The sequence below is a fragment of the Otolemur garnettii genome, unplaced genomic scaffold (genome assembly GCF_000181295.1).
Source record: "Otolemur garnettii isolate 467f Iridium unplaced genomic scaffold, OtoGar3 scaffold00140, whole genome shotgun sequence".
In the NCBI taxonomy this organism is placed as follows: domain Eukaryota; kingdom Metazoa; phylum Chordata; class Mammalia; order Primates; family Galagidae; genus Otolemur; species Otolemur garnettii.
The window spans coordinates 4,137,917-4,145,233 of record NW_003852535.1 but is presented as its reverse complement, the minus strand read 5'-3'; positions in this window follow the sequence as shown (position 1 = coordinate 4,145,233).

Genomic DNA, 7,317 nt, shown 5'->3' with positions numbered 1-7,317 from the left:
GTTGTAGGAGAGCAGGGGCATAAGAATACCCCACTCTGCCCCCTCTGCGTGTCTGACACTGACCAGACGTGGCTCAGCTGCAAATCCATCAAGTCTGGACAAAACCTATCCTCGTCCTTGGAGCCTTCCTTCTCCACCACCATCACTAAGTAGGTGCCTTAAAGCATTGTGGGATACACCCCACTTAGAAGAATGTCCTTGGGGGTAACATCTGCTTTACTTGCTCTCTAGCCTTCCTCACCCCTCAGCCCTGGGCTTTGTTTAGAGGCAGGGTTGTCAGCACAGCTGAGCTTCCAATTTTCTTTCCACTAATGTCTTGGGAGAACGAGCCACCCCATTTGTCAAGGGCTGAGTTGGTGATTAAGTGCCCTTGACTCATTTCCCCCAGGAGCTCCTGGGCTGTCAGGATCCAGGTAAGACTCAGAGGTATAAAGAGTGGTTTTGTTCCCAGACTCCAGGCCAGGAAGATGGTGGAAATGAAGAGACACATGAACAGGCCCTTTCCCATCAGGCTCCAGTCTTCCACTTCCCACTTAGGTTTGCCATTTTCACCAATCCCAATCTTCACAGACAATAAAGGCAGCCCCCAGCCAAAGGCATACACACCCCAGCTGCCAGTCCACTCCTGCGCCACGGTGCTGGGTGTGACTAGGAAATCACCAGAAACCAGCCAGGTGCAGGGGTTCATGCCTGTAATCCTACCACTTTGCGAGGCCAAGGCAGAGAATTACTTAAGGCCAGTTCAAGAACAGTCTGAGCAACATATTGTGACCCCATCTCTATTTGAAAAAAAAGAATAAAAAATTAGCCAGTTGTGGTGGTGTGCTCCTTCTGTTCCAGCTACTACCATAGAGACACTGAGACAGGAGGTGTGCATGAGCCCAGGGAGTTAGAGTTGCAGTGAGCTATGATGATGCCACTGCAGTCTAGCCCAGTACATATGACAGATAGAGTGACCCTGTCAAAAAAATAAAAAAAGAAGTCAGCAGAAATTTCTCATTTAAATGAAAATATATTTGCGAGGAGCCACTGTGAAGCCAGGAGTTTCCAGACACAGATCTACAATCAAATTACTTAGGAACTTTTTAAAAACGCAGGCACCCCAACCCCTACCCCAACCAGGCTCCCTCTGTGGGGATATTGAGTCAGTAGGTCTGGGGGAGAGGCCCAGACTCCTGCACTGTAAACTCCTCTGGTGATTCTGACAGGCAATCGGAGTGAAAACCACCCAGAAAGATCTTTATCGAAGGAGGTGACTTTATTGGCTGTGTTGTCAGAGACACGTTGGCCAGTTTGGTTGAATCCCAGGGGAGGGTGACAGAGGCTCTCGCTTCCAGGGAAGGATGGGTGACAGGGTCTAGAGGTTCGTCCCTAAAGCCAACTCTGCCGCCACCACCAAGGAGCCTGAGCTGCAGTGGTGAAGCCCAAGCTATGGAATGCAGATCTGTATTTACGGTCTATTTGACCTTAGGAAAAGAATTCAGTTTATGTAAACCCAGTTTTCTCATCTGTCAAAATCTCTTCATTACTGGGTCCATAGATGATCAAATGAGCATGAGTGTGCATGTATGTCTTTAAGATCTACCAAAGCCTGACACATATAAACCCTCAGTAATGTTAACCGCTATTAACTAGTCCCATTTGTCATACATGTCATGGGTTGTCACCCTTTCTGAGTTTAGATCAGGGCTGAAATTGAATACATCACCCATTCCCAGAAATTCCCAGAATGACAAGTCACGTGCCACATGATGAGGTTCAGATCAATGTCCACCGGTGGTTCTAAAAGATTATAACACTGTGTTTTTACTCCACCTTTTCTGTGTTTAGGGGTATTTAGGTGCACAGAGACTTACCCCCATGTGACAATTGTTCACAGGGTTCAACACAGTAACCTGCTACGGGGTCTGCAGCCAGGACCAACAGACCATGTCGGGCAGGCTGGGTGTGTGGTAGGCTCCTCCCTCCAGGCTTCTTACTCGCACCTGTGATGTTAGCCCAACAACCAAATCATTCCTCAGAACATGTCCCGCAGAAGAACTGACTATGTGACACCCTTGTACTATCTGAAGCAAATGGAGGAAACCAGCTCTCTGTATCTGAGTCTATACACCCAAGGACATGAATGAAGGCATCAGACCTTTCTGTGGCTGACTGAGCTAGGAGGGATTCTTTTCTTTTCTTTCGTCCCATCCAGAGTGCAGTGGTGTCATCATAGCTCATAGCAACCTCAAACTCTGGGCTCAAGAGATTCTCTCACCTCAGCCTCCCAAAGTGCCTGGACTATAGGCCCAGGCCACTACACTGGCTAATTTTTGTTTTCTATTTTTCCTAGAGATGGGGTCTTGCTCAGGCTGGTCTTGAACTCCTGGCCTCAACCAAACCTCCTAGCTCAGCCTCCAAGAGTGGTGGAATTACAAGTCTGACCCACTGCCCCTGGCCTCTGAAGAATTCCTTTGATCTGTCAAACAGAGCTTGTCTTGGTACAGATGTGGCCTTAAAGTGTACATTATGTTAGGGAGGAAAAAATCTCTCAGGATTGTTTTCCGTATTTTTATTATTTCTATGGCTCTTAATATGTGCTCAAGGTTTTTCTAGTTTTCATTGATGGTACTGTTGATGACTAATCTACTTGTTCCCTGGTTGTTTGAAAAATTTTCCCATATAGGGAAATTTGTCTGACCCCAGTAACTTGGTCAGTGTTCTCACTTAAAGGCTTTGATGGCAATAGACACCTCACCTTTGTAACCAGTTAATCGATACAAGCTTCCCAGAGGCAGTGTCTGCTTTTCTCATACTTGAGCAGTGCAGTGCCTGGTACAGAGAGGAGCATAACAGATAATCCTTTAATAAATAAATTTTAAATTTATGAATCAACAAACTGCTAATTGGAGCTATCAAATTGAGCTCTAAATTGACATCTTTTGTATCAAATCAAGCTCGAAATTGACATCTTTTGTATGAAAGGATGCGCACTATACTGGGCTTCCATTTAAGCAGTTGAAGGAGAACAGTTAGTGGCATGGTTAAGATTGTGTTAGAAAATCAGAGGTTTTCTGTATTCCTAGAAAGAACAGTAGCTGAAGGATGACTATCCTCCTACCAGCCCAATTCCTAATTTTCTACTATAATGCAAATGCTTACTCCAAAGTGAATTGGACTTCATATCAAATCAAGCTCTAAGTTGACAAAAAGAAGCTGTTCTTTAGTATTATTTGAAATGAGAAGCTTCTGAGTTGTCAGGGTCCCAGCAGCAGAGCAAGCTCCCAGGGACCCCTCCTCTGTCTCTCCACAGCCATGAGCACTATGGGCTCTATGGAAATGGGGGAGGTGCAGGACAGTCTGATCAAAGACACTGGGAAGTGAGGACGCACAAACGGAACACATTTGAAGCCCACTTAAGGATCTCTAGAATTTTATCATACAGAAAACTTGAGGGCGACAGAGCCTGAGAGAACAGCAGGAGGGAAGGCAAGGCAGTGTCAATTACCACCACGACCATTAGAAATAGGAGGAGTTTGTCACCAGAGCGTCAGGTAGCTGGGTCCACCTGAAACATACATGAGTACACAGTGCGATGGGGAGGCTTGTGACTGCAGGACAGGTGGGACACATCATGGGGCACTTAACGTTTCACTCTGCAGGTCTTGACGGCAGAATGGACAGGACAATGGTACTGTGTGGACAGGGCAAGTGTGACCCAGCGTTTTCTGTCCCTGTGCCTTCTTGCTAGGCTTCAGATCCCAAGTTAAAACCACATGGCCTTCTCACAACCATTGTCACAGTGCCTATCCAGAAAACAAACAAACAAACACAAAAAAGCAAGTTTTGACTATACTATGGGAACATAGGAGAGCTTATACACTGTTGGTGGGGATGTAAAATGGGGCAGCTACAAAGAAAAAGAATATCAAGGTCACTAAAAAATTAAAACTAAAAACACCACGTGCTCAACCAATCCCACTTCTGAGTGTCCGTATATCCCAAAGAAAAGAAACCAGGGTCTAGAAGAGATATTTGGAAATCCATGTTTATAGGAGCTCTGTTCACAATGGCAAAGGGGTGGGAACAACCTAAATGTGTATTGACAGATAAGTGGACAGACAAAACGTGGTGGATGAGTAGAATGGAATGTTACCCAGCCTTTAAAAGGAAAATCCCATCACCTGCACACCGTGAATAAACCATGAGAAAATGTTATTTGTTGCAGTAAGCCAGTCACAAAAAGGTATGAATCCACTTACGTGATGCACCTAAAATAGTCAAACTGGTAGAAACAAAAGGAGAATAGTGATTTCCAGGGACAAGGAGGAACAGAATAGAATGTTCAGTAAAAATCAAATAATAAAACTGACTCTGGAACCACACGGCTGTCATCCTCCATACAGGTCCTGCAGATGGTAAAACTCTTTATAATAATAGTCGAGGTAATAAAGAAAGTAACAACAGTTTTTAATTACAGGAAATCCCCAGCTTACCAATGAGATAGGTTCTGTAGGTTTGTTCTTAAGTTGAATTTGCATGTACGTTGGAACAGGTATATTTTCCTACCTGTAAGAACCGCCATTCCTAAGCACTGGTCACAAACGAGTCAGATGTTTGTAACTCGGAGACTGACTGTAATATCTTGTGATTGATCATAAGTGTGACTTGTATGTAAGTCAGGTGTTTGTAACTCAGGACTGCCTATACAGCTATAGGTGGGCATTGTGGAAAACAAAACAAGGATCAATCCTTGTTACAAACATATAAACTATAAGCTATGACACGTCCCATTTTACATTTGAGGCAACTAACTCCCCCCAAAGTAATAAATCTCTTTCAAATTACATCATTTTGGAACTAGAAGGTGTAACTCAGGTATTGGTATTACCTGAGCTGTGAAGCCACAAAGTGGCAATCTAAATCCATCTGTTCCACATGTCAGAGGGGCTGGAGGTGGAGGCAGGAGTGTCCCATGTCAGAGGGGCTGGAGGTGGAGGCAGGTTCTGTCTCAGCGGCTCCTTGCATGTCCATTTCTGACTCAAATGAAGCCCACTCAATAGCACTTCACTCTAGGCTTTGTTTGGTTTTATTTAGCTTCATTTCTTTCATCTCCTTTGCCTTTTTAAAAAAGGTTACATACTGACAGCACCAAGTGCTGTGAGATGCAGAGCACCAGGGACTCATTCAGTGCTGCTGGGAACTCACAGTGGTGCAGCCACTTTGGAAGACAGTGTGGCAGTTTCTTACACAATTTGACATTCTCACCCTAGACTCCAGCAAGTGGGTCTCTCGGCATTTACTCAGATGAGTGGGAACCTGACACCCACAGAAAACCTGCACGTGGACGTTTACAGCAGCATCATTCAGAATGGGTCAAACGTGGAAGCAACCAGGATGCCCTTCAGCAGGTGAATGGATGAGGAAACAGCAGTCACACAACAGAATGGTATTCGGTGCTAAGAAGTGAATGGGCCAACCAATTGTGAGAAGACCCAGAAAAGCCTTAACTGAATATTACTCAGGTAAAGACGTCAATCTGAAATGGACACCAAGTCTGATGCCAATTGTATGACATTCTGAAAAAGGCAAAACTAGGTACCTGGTGGAAAGATAAGTGGTGGCCAGGGGTCACGGGAGAGGGAGGATGGACAGGCAGAGCACAGAGGTCTGTGGAGCAGGGACACCACACTGTGGGATATTATGATGGCACATACATGTCAGTGAATGTTTGGCAAAGCCCACAGCACGTTCAACACTGCGAGTGAGCCCTAACGGAGACTGTGGGCGTGGGGTGAGGATGTGTCGGTGCAGGTTCCTCAGCTGGAACAAATGTGCCACCTGAGGTGGGATGTTAACAGGATGCAGGGTGATTGGGTGGGGACTCTTTACTTTGTACTCAGTTTTGCTGAAGACTAAAATTTTTCTAAAAAAAAAACTCTGTTTTTTAAAATGGAGGAAAGAGAGCTGTTAATCAAAGATGTTGTTAGATAGGAGAAATAAAATTTAGTAATCTATTACACAGAATGGTGGCTATCATAAACAATAATGCATTGTGTACTTCAAAATTGCTAAAAGATTAGATTTAGATGTTTTCACCCCCCCCCCCAAAATGATAGGTATGTGAGGTGAAGGACTTCTTAATTAAACTTAATTAACATGGTAGATTTATCTTTCCTCATTGTAAACATATATCAAAGCTTCACATTGTATGCCAAATTACTATATGATTATTATTTATCAATTTAAAAGAAAAGTTAAAAATAACAAAGGGAAAACTGATTTTAACAATATTCTCTTTAAACAAAGGAAACAATTCTTATTAAAAAAAGTGAATCGGAGGGAGACAAGATGGCTGACTGGAGCCAGCTTTCCACAGAGGCTCCCGTCCAGAAGGAGAGTTAAAGGACAGAAGTTTAGCAAGTAAGCTGATGGTTTAGAGCTGAGCCAAGAGAGAAGGTTGAAGAACGCAAATCAACCCTGTGAGGGCGAGCTGTGACCCCAAGGATACAAACAAAAATGTTCAACCCCACACAAAGGCATGGAAATTAAACAACTTTATGCTGAATGGGCGTTGGGTGCAGGAAGAAATAAAAGAGGAAATCATTAACCTCCTTGAGTGTAACAAGAATGAAGACATAAGCTACCAAAATGTGTGGGATACTGCAAAGGCAGTTCTGAGAGGAAAATTTATCACTGTAGATGCTACATCCAAATAAGAGAAAGAGCGTGCACTTTCTACTTGTGAGACATCAGAAGGTTGTTTAACCTCTCAACCTCAGTTTTTTCATCTATGAAATAATGGGGGCAATATTGTCGTTTCAAATGATTTTTCCAAGAAACTAATGAATTAATAGAGGAAAAATACTCAGCACAGTGTCTAGCAGTAAATGTCAGTTACTACAACTATGTAACCAAACTAGAAGTTAGATAAAATAAATCACCCCATTTCTGAAGTAAATGTCAAACTGAGTCTAAATGAATAGTCACATATCCTAAACACTATGAAAGTGCTTTAGAATCTGGTCCTAGTTCTATTGGCCTTCCTCACAGTTGACATTACTTTGCAAAAATTTTATTATTTATGGTCAGGTGCAAGTGATGTTATCACTGTTTTAACATCCTTAATAGTAAATATTGGAACTGAAAGTATACTAGAGTGGTGGGTGAGGATCTTTCTTATTTATCTCCAAGATACACAGAGTCTCTGAACAACTGTCATCAGCAGGATGTACTGGTCACACATGTCCTTTTGGCTGAGGTTATAACCCCAGGGATTCTCTAGGGACTTGATATTCAAATTGGTGAACACATATCTTTTTTTTTTTTTTTTTT